The following is an 18,309-nucleotide window of genomic DNA, read 5'->3' on the forward strand; positions in this document are numbered from 1 at the left end:
TGTAAATTTCTGTAAGCCCACTCTGCGGATTAATTTTTAGTAAATAATTAACAATCTGAACTCGTGTTTTCTCCGATTCTTCTTCAGAAGCGAAAAGTTCATTCTGGAGCTTGTTCGAATTAAGAATATCTCCATAGACTTAGTGTAATTTTTTCGTAAATGACATGGAAGATTTTCTCTTTCCTTAAGGTGGCTCGTTTCTGATGGATTTATCAACCTGAAGCATTGCATCTTCTCAATAGATGAGAATCCAATTTCTGTTGAATGCTAATATTATCTGTGATTTCGAAATATAGTCTTCGAAAATAGCTTTCACTTGATTCATCTTTCAGCCTTCCGCTTTTTACCGGTGAAAGTTCTTCATCCCCAATTTATCTAAAATAGATGACCATAAAGGTTTGAAGTTATCTCTATCCTTTTGCACTTGTTGCTGAATTCAACTATTTTATTACTACAATATAATATGTAAACATTCTTGAACCGGAGTAAACTGAACAGTACATCCGAAAATGCCACACTATCGACAACACTTATATTGAAAACATATTTTTCGAAATCCTTCAAAAAGCCAAAAAAATCCTCTAGCTGTCTTTGAAGTCAAGTTGTCGAAATCTCCGCTTTCACTAACGTGTTCGAAAAACATGCTTCTCTCTTGTTATCCGCTGTATGTGTAAGCCTCGAAGTAAAATTCCTTCCGCTAGGAACTACTGATGGAGGCGTTCTGGGCACGAAAACCGGAAGTTCGTGCAGCCTTTTAGGAGAATGAGAAAAGAAAGATGGTAGAGACTTAACACAGCTGAAGAAGACCTTAAGCTCTTTGTTAGGCTGTCCTAGAGACTGTTGAAGTGCCAAATTAAGTTGAGCATAGCAATGTGTGAAGATGGCTTAGGGTACTGGGGCAAATAAAAGTGACCTGGACGAGTGCATACGGTTGGACGTGCGTTCTGCACATAATCACAGCCCGTGACGGGGACATCACTTATTTTTGTACGCCCGCCACGTGATCCATACCGCTTCAGAGCGTAGTCAGTATGAGTGGAGCAGTGCAAAGAGGACGATGGGAAGTGGAACAGCAGGTGTTTGTTGTGGATAGTTACATGACAACAAAGTCGTTGAAACGTTGTTCTCAGTTGTTTGTAACGGTGTCAAAGCACCAGCAAAAAGTGCCATGAAACGCTTAGTCCGAAAATGACCTCAGACAGGGTCTGTTTTGAACAAGTCTAAAAACATTCAGAAACGTGCCCGCACACAAAAAAAAGACTACAGTCCACCAGAAAATGCTTCAGAGTCCTACCAACGGATCGAACCTTGCAGCACTTTTACACAATCTTGACGTCTGAAAGAGTTCTTAGCAGAGGTCAGTCTAGTCGCTGCGCTAACTGCCCACTGAGGTCACCTGATCTTCAGTGTGCGATTACTTTGTGTGTGGAGCACTTAAGTCTAAGGTGAGTAGAAACAATCCTCATATTCTTCAAGAACTGCGCAAAATATTTCGGATGAGATTGGAGCAATTACAACAGTCCAGCTTCGATCCGCCTTCAGTTACTTGATTACCAGGGCCCAAAAGTGCCAAGAGATGAATGGTGGTCACTTTCAACATCTACTATAGTCAGGTTAGTACTGTATTTCCTCCCCTCTGCTGTGTTTCTTTGTTCCCTGTTCACCGGGCCACTTTTATTAGCCCCACCCTGTACTTTCGTTTGAAAATCATTAAGGAGGCTACTGATCACTGATGCTCCATAGCATGCCTGGGCAATTAATTTATCGCCACATTTATATCTGTGCATGTTTGTGTTTACATGACTGAATACGGCTTGTACAGTTCTTTAGGCACAACAAATCTAACGAATTTTTCTACTACTTTTTTGTGATGGAAAAGTATCGCTACACGGTTGAGAGCTGAGACTTCTTGTTCACATCTTATGTCCGTTTTCTGAACTTCGTCGTGAATCTCATCTCTCAGTACATTCAACAATTGAAATTATTAAACCATTCTGAATGCTTGCTGAGGCTCCGCAGAAGACTGTAAAAGTTTCTAAACGTTCTTTCAGTGTAGAATCAAGCTCAGCATTTGCAATAGGTTATTCCACATAATTCCAGCTACTGAAGGACTCTTTATTTTCATTGTGATCTCGGAATGGCAGTCGCTGGTTCCCTAAATAGCATACCTCATTAACTGGCCTCTTTAATGTCCCCCTGTTCTTTCTCACTTTTTCATTGAGCTGTTCGAGTTCATGTCTCCGTTGGCAATCTAACAAAATATAGTGTCCAGTAGGAAACTAAATAAATTGTTAAATTTGGAAAAAGTGTAAAGTTGAATTAGACTCACTGTGTTATTTCACAATAGTATTCAGATGATTCAGATCCTCGTATCCTTGATGATTCCAAACAGTTTACAGTTTTTTTTTTCTTTCACCACATTACACCCGCAAAGGCACCACGCATCATACAGTTCTCTACGTAAGTGTCTTTCGAGCCCTCCTCTCGCCTCTTGCTCACATGTTGACGGCTTGAGAGTCGGCGTGGTCGGCCGCTATCAGTCACTTGTTTCTTTTTGTTATAAGAAAGTTATGAAAAACGGTCTTACTATGCTGTTACTATCCATATTAAACATTTGAACTTACTACTCGATTGCGTAAGCAATAACACACTAGCGCGCAGCTCGAAAACAACAATCAACACAAAGCGTTGGAAACCGAACCAAAGACTTAAATCAGGTTTAGCCAGAACAAGGCATGAGGACTGAAAGCATATGCGCGCATAAGCATATCCAGGGAGTGAAGCTTCCAAGTCATTGAGAACAGGTCCAACACCTTGCCGGTTAGCATGGCAGTAGCAGACGACTCCGGACAGTGCAGAGAGTAACTATAGCATGTATGGAGCTCCATAATGAATTATGTTGTTGTTGTGGTCTTCAGTCCTGAGACTGGTTTGATGCGGCTCTCCATGCTACTCTATCCTGTGCAAGCTTCTTCATCTCCCAGTATCTACTGCAGCCTACATCCTTCTGAATCTGCTTAGTGTATTCATCTCTTGGTCTCCCTCTGCGATTTTTACCCTCCACGCTGCCCTCCAGTACTAAACTGGTGATCCCTTGATGCCTCAGAACATGTCCTACCAACCGATCCCTTCTTCTGGTCAAGTTGTGCCACAAACTTCTCTTCTCTGAATGAATTATAATGAAAGGAAAACACACTATAATGAAATGTTATATTTAAACAAATGAAATAAAATAATTTATTTCTTTTCTTTCGATTGCATTTGGGCGCTGACACACAACCTGAGAAAACGCCACTGGTACCAAACAATAGATCGCTAGAATTGGCAGCTGTGACAGAAGGCACGAAGTACAGCTACTTCTTCGGAACTTAACTGCAGCGTTTGAGCCCCGAACGGATTGGACAAGACAGTAATGGACACTGTTGTTTTTATTTCCATAGGTCTGTTGCTCGGACGGGGTACCCCAAAAACCGTCATTGCTTGTCGGCTGTTTCTTTTCTCGTTTCTTTCGTGTTGTAAACTGTGACTGACGTTAAGTGAATCATTGTTATTTCGATAGTGTCATAAAAGAGCTGGAAAGATATCCTGTGAAAAACTGAACCCAAGGTAAGTCGATTGGATAGTTCAGCAATTTGTAACAAAATACATAAATATTGTTTATCACTGTCGCTTCAAGAATTGTCACATAGGCTGATTCAGGATGTAAAATACAGCCACCAGTTGTGCCTGGAAATTTGTCATTGGCCGGTTTCGATTAGCATAAATTATCTACTCTCGAAATTCACATCAGAAAGATTTATGGCATGGGTAACATGGATTATTTTTATGATCACTTCTTTTTTTCATGACGGCAATGTGAAAATCATCAGGAACGGGTCTGCTCCAGTGAGAGACACATTCAAATTCTGAAGTGACTCATATATATTATTATAGTCTTTGAGAGTAGTAACATTATCGGCTTTGTCACAATCGTTCTCTGTATTTTTCCCCATTCGTCTTCTTCATGGGGTATCATCACTTCTGTATTGTCGTTTTTGCCATCTGAAGATGTCATGGGTAGATTTATGGCATGGGTAGCATAAGTCACACACCTAAATCATAACGGAAGTGGTAACAATCGATTGCCAATCAATCATACAGTGCTCAGCTCTTGTGTGCCAACAGTACCACTTCCGTTACGATTCATGTACGTGACTTGTGCTACCCAAGCACAAACATGTCATAAATCATGTCATGTAACTTTAGAAAATGGATGTCTTAAGCTAACTGAACCTAGCTGTAACATTACCATATTATTTTTGGTATCGATATCTAATGTTACACCTCGTAAACAAGCGTAGCAACAAACATTTCATTTCATTCTTTGGAAATAAACAGCCAGTGGAGCCAGCTTTCTGCTGGGCTAAGTAAGTGAAATTTCCCAAGGCGCAGTCATCCTTTGTTTGAAGCCAGGTACAGAAATTAGGAAGCGGTAGTGCGCACAACGCTAATATTTTTCATAGAATTCGAAAACATTAAGTATCAGTTTCTGTTTGTTACTGCCTTTCAGCACGATTGTTTAACAAAGTACACTTCTGGCCATTAAAATTGCTACACCAAGAAGAAATGCAGATGATAAACGGGTATTCATTGGACAAATATATCATACCAGAACTGACATGTGATTACATTTTCACGCAATTTAGGTGTACAGATCCTGCGAAAGCAGTACCCTGAACAACCACCTCTGGCCGCAATAACGGCCTTGGTACGCCTAGGCATGTGTCAAACAGAGCTTGGATGGCGTGTACAGGCCCATGAAGCTTCAGCACGATACCACAGTTCATCAAGAGTAGTGACTGGCGTAGTGTGACGAGCCAGTTGCTCGGCCACCATTGACCAGACGTTTTCAATTGGTGAGAGATCTGGAGAATGTGCTAGCCAGGGCAGCAGTCGAACATTTTCTGTACCCAGAAAGGCCTGTACAGGACCTGCAACATGTGGTCGCGCATTGTCCTGCTGAAATGATCGAATGAAGAATAGCGCCACGGGTCGTAACACATCTGAAATGTAACGTCCACTGTTCAAAGTGCTGTCAATGCGAACAAGAGGTGAGCGAGACATGTAACCAATGGCACGACAAATGCACGCTTCCAATGTGCGTTCACCGCGATGTCGCCAAACATGGATGCGACCATCATGATGCTGTAAACAGAACCTCGATTCATCCGAAAAAATGACGTTTTGCCATTCGTGCACCCAGGTTCGTCGTTGAGTAGACCATCGCAGGCGCTCCTGTCTGTAATGCAGCGTCAGGGGTAACCGCAGCCATGGTCTCTGAGCTGATAGTCCATGCTGCTGCAAACGTCGTCGAACTGTTCGTGCAGATGTTTGTTGTCTTGCAAGCGTCCCCATCTGTTGACTCAGGGATCGAGATGTGGCTTACAGCCATGCGGATAAGATGCCTGTCATCTCGAATGCTAGTGATACGAGGCCGTTGGGATCCAGCATGGCGTTCCGTATTACCCTCCTGAACCCACCGATTCCATATTCTGCTAATAGTCATTGGATCTCGACCAACGCGAGCAGCAATGTCGCGATACGATAAACCGCAATCGCGATAGGCTACAATTCGACCTTTATCAAAGTCGGAGATGTGATGGTATGATGGTACGCATTTCTCCTCCTTACACGAGGCATGGCAACAACGTTTCACCAGGCAACGCCGGTCAACTGCTGTTTGTGTATGAGAAATCGGTTGGAAACTCTCCTCATGTCAGCACGTTGTAGGTGTCACCACCGGCGCCAACCTTGTGTGAATGCTCTGGAAAGCTAATCATTTGCATATCACAGCATCTTCTTCCTGTCGGTTAAATTTCGCGTCTGTAGCACGTCATCTTCGTGGTGTAGCAATTTTAATGGCCAGTACTGTAACTTAAGTCATTTTCACAGTGCATACGAAGACGCTTGCAGAAAATGCAACAATCCTTATTAGTTAACATAGGTAGTGTACGTATTTATTCGTTAAAAACATGTATTTATTATAAAACGGATTCCTATAATTCTACAAATAAATGTATTTTGAATATATAAAGTCGATTATACTAACTGAGAATTTGTTTTAGTTACGTGTACCAAAAACCCAAAAAAATCCAGAAGAAAAAGTGGATTTCAGCAGAGAAAAGCAAAACAGGATAAAACTTACGCACTTCGAGCATGCCTGAAGCCATCTTATAATATGTTACAAAAACTATAGTCAAAGCTCATCAAAAGAAACTGATTCTCACATTGAAGCAAGGAATGATTCGGATAATATCAGCCCATCTTCAGAAGGCAAAAACGGCAACACAGAAATGATGATACGAATGAGGAAAAAATACTGAAAATGATAATGATAATACTGATAATGTTACTATTATCAGCTACTATAATATGAATGAACCACTTCAGAATTTGACGTGTGTCTCTCACTGGAGCAGACCCGTTCCTGATAATGTTCACTTGATGATGAAATGATCATACAAATAATCCATTTTTAAAAATTGTAATCATTTGTTTGTCAGTACACGAACACCACAGCTATCAATTTCCGTCCAATTCAGATAATTCCTTCGTGGTGCGTTGTTTCATTTTCTTTTCCTGGCTTAAGAGTATATAATGCAATTTGATGATTAATGACTCTGAGGGTTTTCATTTTATTATTTAAAATCATATTTGACTCGTACCCAGTTTTTTTTTTTTTCATTTCAAGATTTTCTATTCGTGGCGTGACACCGTCGATATCCGCCCTGGGTGCCATCCACGCCACTGAAATAGAGGGAGCTTATCTCGGAGATTTAGACACTTTCGAGAAATTCACAGCTTTGGAGGCGTGTAGGGGCCTACAAAGAAACACCAGCACTAACTACATCAGTGGTTGTTGGGCAATAGGGCATAACCCGTTTGGAGCTGATTTACATGATTTATATGAACCCTCCGATGGCGCCCTAACCGACTACTCACGTGACTGATGCAAAGTACCATATTTCAATTCACATTGGATGTGTAACAAATGGGTCTAGACAATGCTGTCTAAATACGGAATAAAACGACTACTTCCAATAATAGTACTTTGCTAATCACTATGAAGTGCGTAGCGAAGGGTACTTAATAGCAGGCCATATATTAGGATTTCTGCCTATTTCAACTGCGTATGGAGTACGGGAAGAATAACTGGTTTAGTGTCTCTATGCGTGCTCTAATTAGTCTAATTTTGTCTTCGCAGTGCCCGTGTACGCACACGTCTAATATACATCACATATATGTAACATATTTCACACGTATTTCTATACGTATTTCACCCGTATATCTAGCGAATTCCGCCCTGCAGTTTCATTTTCACGCAGCTCGATGTTTATGACTTCGTATCTCCTAAACTGTAAGCTGTATAATGATATAATTTTGTAGGTACACCCAATGGTATACAGGGTGGTCCACTGATCGTGACCGGGCCAAATATCTCACGAAATAAGCGTCAAACGAAAAAACTACAAAGAACGAAACTTGTACAGCTTGAAGGGGGAAACCAGATGGCGCTATGGTTGGCCCACTAGTTGGCGTTACCATAGGTCAAACAGATATCAACTGCGTTTTTTAAAATAGGGATCCCCATTTTTAATTACATATTCGTGTAGTATGTAAAGAAACAGGAATGTTTTAGTTGGACCACTTTTTTCGCTTTGTGATAGATGGCGCTGTAATAGTCACAAACATATGGCTCACAATTTTAGACGAAGAGTTGGTAACAGGTAGGTTTCTTAAATTGAAATACAGAACATAGGTACGTTTGAACATTTTATTTCGGTTGTTCCAGTGTGATACATGTACCTTTGTGAATTTATCATTTCTGAGAACGCATGCTACAGCGTGATTACCTGTAAATACCACATTAATGCAATAAATGCTCGAAAATTATGTCCGTCAACCTCAATGCATTTGGCAATACATGTAACGACATTCCTCTCAACAGCGAGTAGTTTGCCTTCCGTAATGTTCGCACATCCATTAACAATGCGCTGAGGCATGTTGTCAGGCGTTGTCGGTGGATCACGATAGCAAATATCCTTCAACTTTCCCCACAGAAAGAAATCCGGGGACGTCAGATCCAGTGAACATGCGGGCCATGGTATGGTGCTTCGACGACCAATCCACTTGTCATGAAATATGCTATTCAATACCGCTTCAACCGCACGCGAGCTATGTGCCGGACATCCATCATGTTGGAAGTACATCGCCATTCTGTCATGCAGTGAAACATCTAGTAGTAACATCAGTAGAACATTACGTAGGAAATCAGCATACATTGCACCATTTAGATTGCCATCAATAAAATGGGGGCCAATTATCCTTCCTCCCATAATGCCGCAGCATACGAACCCGCCAAGGTCGTTGATGTTCCACTTGTTGCAGCCATCGTGGATTTTCCGTTGCCCAATAGTGCATATTATGCCGGTTTACGTTACCGCTGTTGGTGAATGACGCTTCGTCGCTAAATAGAACGCGTGCAAAAAGTCTGTCATCGTCCCGTAATTTCTCTTGTGCCCAGTGGTAGAATTGTACACGACGTTCAAAGTCGTCGCCATGAAATTCCTGGTGCATAGAAATATGGTACGGGTGCAAATCGATGTTGATGTAGCATACTCAACACCGACGTTTTTGAGGTTCCCGATTCTCGCGCAATTTGTCTGATACTGATGTGCGGATTAGCGGCGACAGCAGCTGAAACACCTACTTGGGCACCATCATTTGTTGCAGGTCGTGGTTGACGTTTCATATATGGCTGAACATTTCCTGTTTCCTTAAATAACATAACTATCCGGCGAACGGTCCGGACAATTGGATGATGGTGTCCAGGATACCGAGTAGCATACATAGCACACACCCGTTGGGCATTTTGATCACGATAGCCATACATCAACACGATATCAACATTTTCCGCAATTGGTAAACGGTCCATTTTAACAGGGGTAATGTATCACGAAGCAAATGCCGTCCGCACTGGCGGAATGTTACGTGATACCACGTACTTATACGTTTGTGACTATTACAGCGCAATCTGTCACAAAGCGAAAAAGTGGTTCAATTCAATTCAATTTATTAGCGTCCTTGTAGTACATCATCGAAATGATATAGGACTTGTCAATAACATTACAATTTAAAATACATATACATGAAAATTTGTAATTGAATTTACATGTCACTTAGACATTACAATTTTAATAGAACTTTTAGAACATTAACATAAAAATACACAAGTAGGATAACAACGTACAAAAAAAAAAAAAAAGTTACTGATTCTCACATCAAAGATTAATTACATTCTTACATTAACAGTTTCACACTTTCATAAAAACAGCAAGTATTTAAATGTGAGCAATTACACATATTTAGTATGTCAGGGAAATATTAACTGCGCTTTTATTGTCAACGACTCACAAACTCTTCAATACTGTAAAAACTATTGCTTAATAACATGTTTTTTAATTCTCTTTTAAATATGTACAGTTTTGGTATTATTTTTAGTTCTTTGGGGAGAGCACTGTAGAGGATTTTGGGTTGGTATAGTACACTTTTGTGATACATAGCTGTTTTATGAATTTCTCTGTGGAAATCATTCCTATTCCTTGTTTCGTAGTTGTGAAATTCTCTGTTTAATGTAGAAAATTCCTCGTGTTCTTTTAAGAAACATATGCTTTCATATATGTATAAAGATGGTAGTGTCATGATTTTTAATTCTTTGAAAGCTTGCCTACAAGAGTCTCTATATCCTATACCTTTTATTATTCTGACTGCCTTCTTTTGTAGTCTAAATGAGTGTTTTGTTAGACCGATGTTCCCCCAAAACTGTACGCCGTATCTTAATAAACTGTGCATGAATGAGAAATAAACACATAACACTGTTTTAATATTACATGAGCTTTTAAGCATTCTAAGTATATAACATGTTTGACTTAATTTTTTGTTCAATGATATTACATGCTTTTCCCATCTTAAGTGTTCATCAAACCATACTCCCAAGAATTTAGTGTATGATGCTTGTTCAATCTTACACTTACCCAGTTCTACTGTAAGGTTAGTTTTTATTTTATTTGTAATATGTCTGAAGTTGATCCACGTTGTTTTTTTGGCATTCACAATGAGTCTGTTTTCATTAAACCATCTGTCTGCTTCCTCTGTTGCTAATGTGACTTTTTCCTGTAAGTCAGCTTCACTATATGCTTTAACAAACAAACTTGTATCATCAGCAAACAGTACTGTCTCTGCTTCAGATAGATGACTTGGTAGGTCATTGATAAATATTAAAAACAGTAATGGCCCTAATACAGATCCCTGGGGTACTCCATACAAAACTCTCTCGAATCTTGATGAATATGTCCTATCTGCCTGGCTTATCTCCACCTTCTGATACCTGTCTGACAGATATGATTCAAACCATTTGTGGGCAACTCCACGTATCCCATAGGCATATAACTTCCTAAGCAGTAACTTATGGTCGATGACATCAAAGGCCTTTGATAAGTCTAAAAACAATCCACAATTTAATTCCTTTCTGTTTATGGAATTTAGAACAAGTTGCAAAAAATTGAAGATAGCTGTTTCATATTTCTTTACATACTACACGAAAATGTAATAAAAAATGGGGGTTCCTATTTTTTAAAAAAACGCAGTTGATATCCGTTTAACCTATGGCAGCGCCATCTAACGGGCCAACATAGCGCCATCTGGTTTCCCCCTTCAAGCTAGACGAGTTTCGTTCTTTGTAGTTTTTTCGTTTGATGCTTATTTCGTGAGATGTTTGGCCCAGTCACTATCAATGGACCACCCTGTATATGGTACTGTCTGCGAAATGTGTTGTGAATGGAGTTATATGTAAAAAAAAAGCAATAAATTAAAACGTCATGCATGAAGCGGCAGTTTTTCACGCATCTCAGTGCTTATTACGTCATATCTCGTGACTTGTGTGTCGAAGAATGGTATAATTTTTCTGGTACATTCAGTGGTGTACATAAATACTGTCTACAAAATGTGTCGCGAATACATTTAGTAATATGGAAGTAATAAATTAAAACGTCATTCTACTTGCGGCAGTTTTACTGCAACAACAGTGAAAATGTAGTAAGCGATAAACTTTTTTCCTTTCATAATTTAGTGGGGTCGTCAGCGAGAAAAAGTTTCGCAGAGGTTTGAAATTATGTTTGTTGCAAGTCTCTAAATGTTCTTATTTTCAAATAGACTACTGGATGAGTAAAGTATGGCTATTCGCGCGTCGTGAACTACATTGTTTTTCACCCCCATCCCCAATCCTTTCATAGGTAAGTGGTTCTTACCCCTACAGCGATGATTTCCAGTAAGTGATATGGTACCAACTTAGGCTGAAATCGGTCACTCTTATTCGCCTGAGCGAGATGACGCTGTGTTTACCGCTCTGGACTCGCATTCGGATCGCTGTTCAAACCCGCGTCCGGCCATCTTGATTTAGGTTTTCCCGTGTTTCCCTAAATCCCCTCAGACAAATGCCGGGATGGTTGCTGTGAAAAGACACGGCCAGCTTCCTTCCCCATCTTTCCCTAATCCGATGGAACTGATGACCTCGGTGTTTGATCCGCTCCCCCGTATCAACCAACCATCATATACAACCATCAACAAGGTAAGTTATTCGAGGCAGAATATTTTATTATGCCTCTCCATGTTCTGCTCCTGCTGTAGTCACTGCAATGTATCCCGACTCCAAACAATTACTTTCCAGAGAAATTGAGTACACTCGTTTTTTGTCAGTCACTTTCGTCTTTTATTTTGAAAGGGATACATAGCACCCCCTCTCTTGCATAAGCCTGTTGTTGTTGTGGTCTTCAGTCCTGAGACTGGTTTGATGCAGCTATCCATGCTACTCTATACTGTGCAAGCTTCTTAATCTCCCAGTACGTACTGCAGCCCACATCCTTCTGAATCTGCTTAGTGTATTCATCTCTTGGTCTCCCTCTACGGTTTTTACCCTCCACGCCAATACTAAATTTGTGATCCCTTGATGCCTCAGAACATGTCCTACCAACCGATCCCTTCTTCTAGTCAAGTTGTGCCACAAACTCGTCTTCTCCCCAATCCTATTCAGTACCTCCTCATTAGTTATGTGATCTACCCATCTAATCTTCAGCATTCTTCTGTAGCACCACATTTCGAAAGCTTCTATTCTCTTCTTGTCCAAACTAGTTATCGTCCATGTTTCACTTCCGTACATGGCTACACTCCATACATATATTTTCAGAAACGATGTTAGCAAACTTCTCTTCTTCAGAAACGCTTTCCTATGCGTTGGGAAATGAAGAATGCCTCTGTCTTCTCCACTTAATACTGGTTCTTGAAAGTTAGTAAGTAGGCTTTATCGGAATATTTGGTGCCGTTCTTTAAGCATATGCCAATTCAGGTTTACCAACATTTTCGTGACGTTCTACCAAAAGTCAAAAAAACCTGCGACTGTTCATGCCGCTCTTCTTTGTATACATTCTACATCTCTGGTTATCGTGGACAAACAGCGAGATATGCATGCTACAACTAAAATGCAAATGCTACCAAAGCTTTCAAGTTCCATTTGTCCACCAACAGGACCTGCGAAATGTTCGCAATACGTTGCAAGTGTCAGATGCGGCCAGAACAGTGTTCTATGTAGTAGTGTCTTATGTTAGAGATCAGTGCACTCGAACGTGGGCTAATTTTTGATGCACATAAGGTAGCCGCTTCCATAACTGCAATTTGGTGTTGCAAGAGGCACCGCATCGAAAGTTCATACCGCATACTGGGAAAGCAAGAAAACACCATCCGCTAAGTCACAATGTAGACAAATGTGTGAGTTGAGTGATCGTGATGGACAGAAATTGAAAAGAAATGTGACGAAACGCACACATCAAAAAAAGTTTTGCGTCACCACAGTTCCGAGAGTTCCGGAACCTGTATGGAAAATTGGAATAGAGATCAACATAAATATAATTTCTGCCCTTTTTATTGCTCACAAAAACCCCACATTGCATGTTGTACCACCATACAGCGAGACCTTTAGAGGTGGTGGTCCAGATTGGCGTACACACCAGTACCCCTTATACCCAATAGCACGTCATCTTGCATTGATGCATGCCTGTATTCGTCGTAGCATAGTATCCACAAGTTCATCAAGGCACTGTTGGTCCAGATTGTCCCACTCCTCCACGGCGATTCGGAGTTGATCCCTCAGAGTGGTTGGTGGGTCACGTCGTCCATAAACAGCCCTTTTCAATCTATCACAGCTATGTTCGATAGGGTTCATGTCTGGAGAACGTGCCGGCCACTCTAGTCGAGCGATGTCATTATCCTGAAGGAAGTCATTCACAAGATGTGCACGATGGGGTCGCGAATTGTCATCCATGAAGACGAATGCCTCGCCAATATGCGGCCAATATGGTCACTTGCACTATCAGTCGGAGAATGGCATTCACGTATCATGTATCATACAGGTGTTACGGCGCCTTCCACGACCACCAGCAGCATACGCTGTCCCATATAATGCCACCCCAAAATAGCAAAGGAACCTCTACCTTGCTGCATTCACTGGACAGGTTGTCTAAAGGCGTTCAGCCTGACCGGGTTGCCACCAAACACGTCTCCAACGATTGTCAAGTTGAAGCCATATGCGACACTCATCGGGGAAGAGAATGTGATGCCAATCTTGAGCAGTCCATTCGGCATGTTGTTGGGCCCATCTGTACTGCGCTGCGTAGTGTCGTGGTTGCAAAGATGGACATCAGCAGTGAAGATGCGCATCATGCACCCTACTGTGCACAGGTTGAGTCATAACACGACGTCCTGTGGCTGCACGAAAAGCATTATTCAACATGGTGGCGTTGCTGTCAGAGTACCTCCGAGCCGTAATCTGTAGGTAGTGGTCATTTACTGCAGTAGCAGTGCTTGGGTGGCCTGAGCGAGGCATGTCATCGACAGTTCCTGTCTCTATGTATCTCCTCCATGTCCGAACAACATCACTTTGATTCACTCCAAGACACCTGGATACCTCCCTTGTTGAGAGCCCTTCGTGGCATAAAGTGGCAATCCAGACGTGATCAAACCGCGGTATTGACCGTCTAGGCATGGTTGAACTGCAGACAACATGAGCCGTGTACTCCTTCCTGGTGGAATGACTGGAACTGATTGGCAGTCGGACCCCCTCCATCTAACAGGCGCTGCTCATGCATGGTTTTTTCCATCCTTGGGCGGGTTTAGTGACATCTCTGAACAGTCAAAGGGACTGTGTCTGTGATACAATATCCACAGTCGAAGTCTATCTTCAGGAGTTCTGGGAACCAGGATGATGTAAAACTTTTTCGATATGTGAATAATGAAACTGCATCCGCAAAATTCAATGAAGAACTGAATCTCATAGTCATGAACCCTTCAGCACCAAAACAACATGGAGAGAACTCCATATGAAGTGAAGTGCGGGGCAAATCGGAATTCCAAAACCATTTATCAGTGATGCAAGTGCCCGTAACAGGAAAACCTGGTGCCAAAGTCATCAACTCTGGACTTTAGGGCATTGGAAGAATGTCATTTAGTTGGACGAGTCCTTTTTGCCACCGTTTCCAATTTCTGGCTGAGTTTACATTCCAAGAGCGAAACACAGCAGGGATTTTGTGATGATTTGAGCTGCCATAACGTGGTATTTCATGGGATCCACGTTCACTCTGTGAGGTCACATTGCTTCCTAGGGTTATGTGACCATGTTGGCTGATCAGGCCCCAATAGCGAAGTTGTGTTCCAAGACATCAGGGTCCCTGTTCACACAGCTCACATCATCAAGGATTGGTTTTCTGAGTACAGGTATAAAATGCCACATATGCACTGGCCACCACATTTCAGTAGTATTGAGACTTTGTGCCCTACTTTGTAGTGAAGGGTGCATGATTGCAATCCACCTGCATCATTGTTACCTGAGCTTGCTACTATTTTGCACAAAAAATTATTTAATATTCCCATGAAAATCATACAGGACCTTGTATTTAGCCCTTCCAAGACGACTAGAAGCTATTTTGTATGCCAGTGGACTTCCTACACAATATTAGGCAATGGTAATGCATTATGTTTTTGGTGTTTCCATATTTTTGTCTGTGTCCTGTATTCAGTATTCAGTATGAATCCCATGCACTTTAACAGTATTCTACAGTGGGGATTACAAGAGATGTGTAACCAGTCTCCTCTGTAGACCAATTGCATTTCTCCAGTATCCTGCCAATTAACTGAAATTTGCCACCTGCCGTACATGCAGCTGAGCCTATGTGAAGATTCCATTTCATATCCCTACAAATTGTTAAAGACACATATTTGTATGATTTTGTATCCCTACAAATTGTTACACCCACGTATTTGTATGAGTTGACTGATTCCAGTACTAACTCATTCACATTGTAGTCATAAGAATAGCTACAGTACTATGATTTTCTGTTTTGTGAAGCAAAGTATTTTACATTTCTGAACATTTGATGCAAGTTGCCAGTGTCAGTGCCACTTTAAATCTTATCAAGGTCTGACTGAATGTGTGTGCCGATTTTATCAGACAGTACTTCATTACAGACAACTGCATCCTCTACGAAAAGATTGTAGTTACTATTACACAGTCCACTCACATTAATGTGACCACTGGCTGCATTTAACATCGGCATGCAATAATCTCTCACGTACAGCAGGTGGCAGCACTTGCAGAGGAGGATGCGTAAAGCATGTTGAGAGGATGTGAACAACAGTGCAGTCATTGTCATAATTCAGAAACGGATCAATTTATCTGAAGTCCAAAAGGGCAAGCTCATTGGCTTTTGGAACAGAGGTGGAAACATTTCCAAAACAGTTATGCTTGTAAACTGTTCATGTGGCACTATGGTTGAAGTATACCACGCATGGTCAAATGGTGCTATCCAAAACTGGCAATGAGTCAACTGCAGTGCACCACGGGCCAAAGATGACATGGGTGAAGACAGCTACAGAGATGTGTACGAGTGAACAGACATGCAACTACTGAGCAACTGGCTGCCCAGATGAACCAAGGGGCTATCAATAGTGTCTCCTCAATGAGTGTTCAGTGAGCAATGTTGTGTATGCTCCTTCACAGCAACATCTTTCTTGCTCCCATGTTGACTACTGTTCATTGCCAACAAAACCTGGAATTTGAACAGTAGTACTACAACTGGACATCCACTGAGAAGCAACAGGTGGCCTTTTCAGATGAATCATGTTTTGTGTTCCATTGTATAAATGATCATTGTTGTATTTGGCCTGCAACAATCAGCAGAAGGTTCCAGGTCGAAGGAGGAAGCGTTATGGTTCGGGGAATGTTTTCATGGCGTTCCCCGGGTGATCTTGTCATTGTGGAAGGCAAAATGGATCAACACAAGTGTGCGACTGTTGTTGGAGCCATTCCACACATTATGCAGTTGGTTTTTTCTTGGTATGATGGCATGTACCTGCAGGACAATGCAACATGTCACACAACTCATAGTGTATGTCCATGGTTCAAAGAGTACCAGGATGAGTTTACTGCACTCCCCTGGCCACCAAATTCACCACCTTTAAACCCAATCAAGAATCTGTGGGACCACCTCATTCAGCTGTTCACGTTGTGGATCCTCGACCAAGAAACCTAATGCAGTTAATCATAGCTTCGATATGCAAATGACTATATCTAGCAGTTAATCGAAACTGCACAATGTAAGGACGAATAATGCTATGTACATAATGTATGCAAGGAAGATTACACAGTATGTTTTTCATTCAAAAATCACATCTGAATTTGATTTGTTTGTCAGAAGATTGCATTGTACTTTGTGCAAGTAGGATAAATGTCTACTACCATGTGTCAGCTATTGGCACCGGCAGGATTGTTGCCTACCAAAACTGCATTTTATAGTTCTACAATATTGCTGTCACGTTGGTTGAGATCCCATGACTGTCATATGACTATAGAATCAAAGGGTTCAGGAGGGCTTTACTCAATACCATACATGATCTCAACCCATGCAACCAGTACCCAAGAGGACAGATATGTTGTTTGGTCATTTGTGCAGAATTGCTCAGCAACATCAGGTACCTCGATTCAGGAAATATTCTTGTTTCCAGCATGACCAGTATCCACATTATATTTTGCAATATTTATTTCTCTGTAACACTTATTATTTTGCAATCTTTATCTATCTCCAAAATGAATTTTTTGTAGTGTGACCTAAGTTACTGTTTACTGTTTTTGTTTTGTAATCTCTGTGTATCTCTAAAATGTATTTTTTGTAGTCGGACCTAAGTTACTGTTTACTGTTTTTGTTTTGTTTTATGTATTACCATAAATTCTGACCAAAAGCTTGTAAAATTGACACGTTCCATATTCTGTGATAGTGTCACAACATGGATCACCGGAACAAGAGATAAGTAAGTAAATAAATAAAAATAAACAGGGACAGCACAGTGACATCTGGAGCACAGTGAACTGTACGCATGATAACCATTATTGTGGTTTCCATTGACGTGACAGAAGAGAGATACATAGTTAATCATATATTCATCCTGCTATGTAAATCATCATACTAAGTAAAATTGTGTTTTTTGAACTGAGTTTGTGAGATCATATACTAAATTCTCAGTAGAGAAGCCAAACTGAGCTGTTATTAAAAGGTCATTCTGAGAAAGATGGTTCAGGAATTTGTTGTAAGCTACTTTCTCAAAAAAAAAATTTGAGAAACAGGAAGGAACAGCATTGGTCAGTAATTAGAGGTCAGTTGCTAATCTCCACATTTGTATGCTGGTGTCACTACTGCATATTCTGTCTTTCAGGAAACGGTCTTTTACTTATCACCTGATAACAAAGGTAACACAATGGTGGCACTATCAAGTCAACATCAGATTTTAGTACTTTAACCCAGCCACTGCTTTTTTCAAGCTCTCTTCACCTACTCACACAATAAACACAGTCTGACTGACTTGTAGAACACCAGTTTTATTGACAATGCCCTTCTAAGTAATGCCTTCTCAGAGAACATACTGAGTGATTATTTTACCTTTACAATCTTTTACCCAGAAGGACATCATCATTATTAAGCCATACAATAAAGCTCTTCATCTATGGGGAAAATGACTGTGTCTTCTGTTTTCTTTCAGTCATGCAGAATTTTCAATATCACTTTCGATATTCAGTTGAAGGAGTCTGATAGTTGGTCCAATGTTTCTTGTTAATGAGCTCTGAAAAGAACTGTTTCTGCTATTTAGTTGATATGTCATTGCCAGGAGATCCTA

The sequence above is a fragment of the Schistocerca serialis genome, chromosome 8 (genome assembly GCF_023864345.2).
Source record: "Schistocerca serialis cubense isolate TAMUIC-IGC-003099 chromosome 8, iqSchSeri2.2, whole genome shotgun sequence".
NCBI classification, from domain to species: Eukaryota; Metazoa; Arthropoda; class Insecta; order Orthoptera; family Acrididae; genus Schistocerca; species Schistocerca serialis.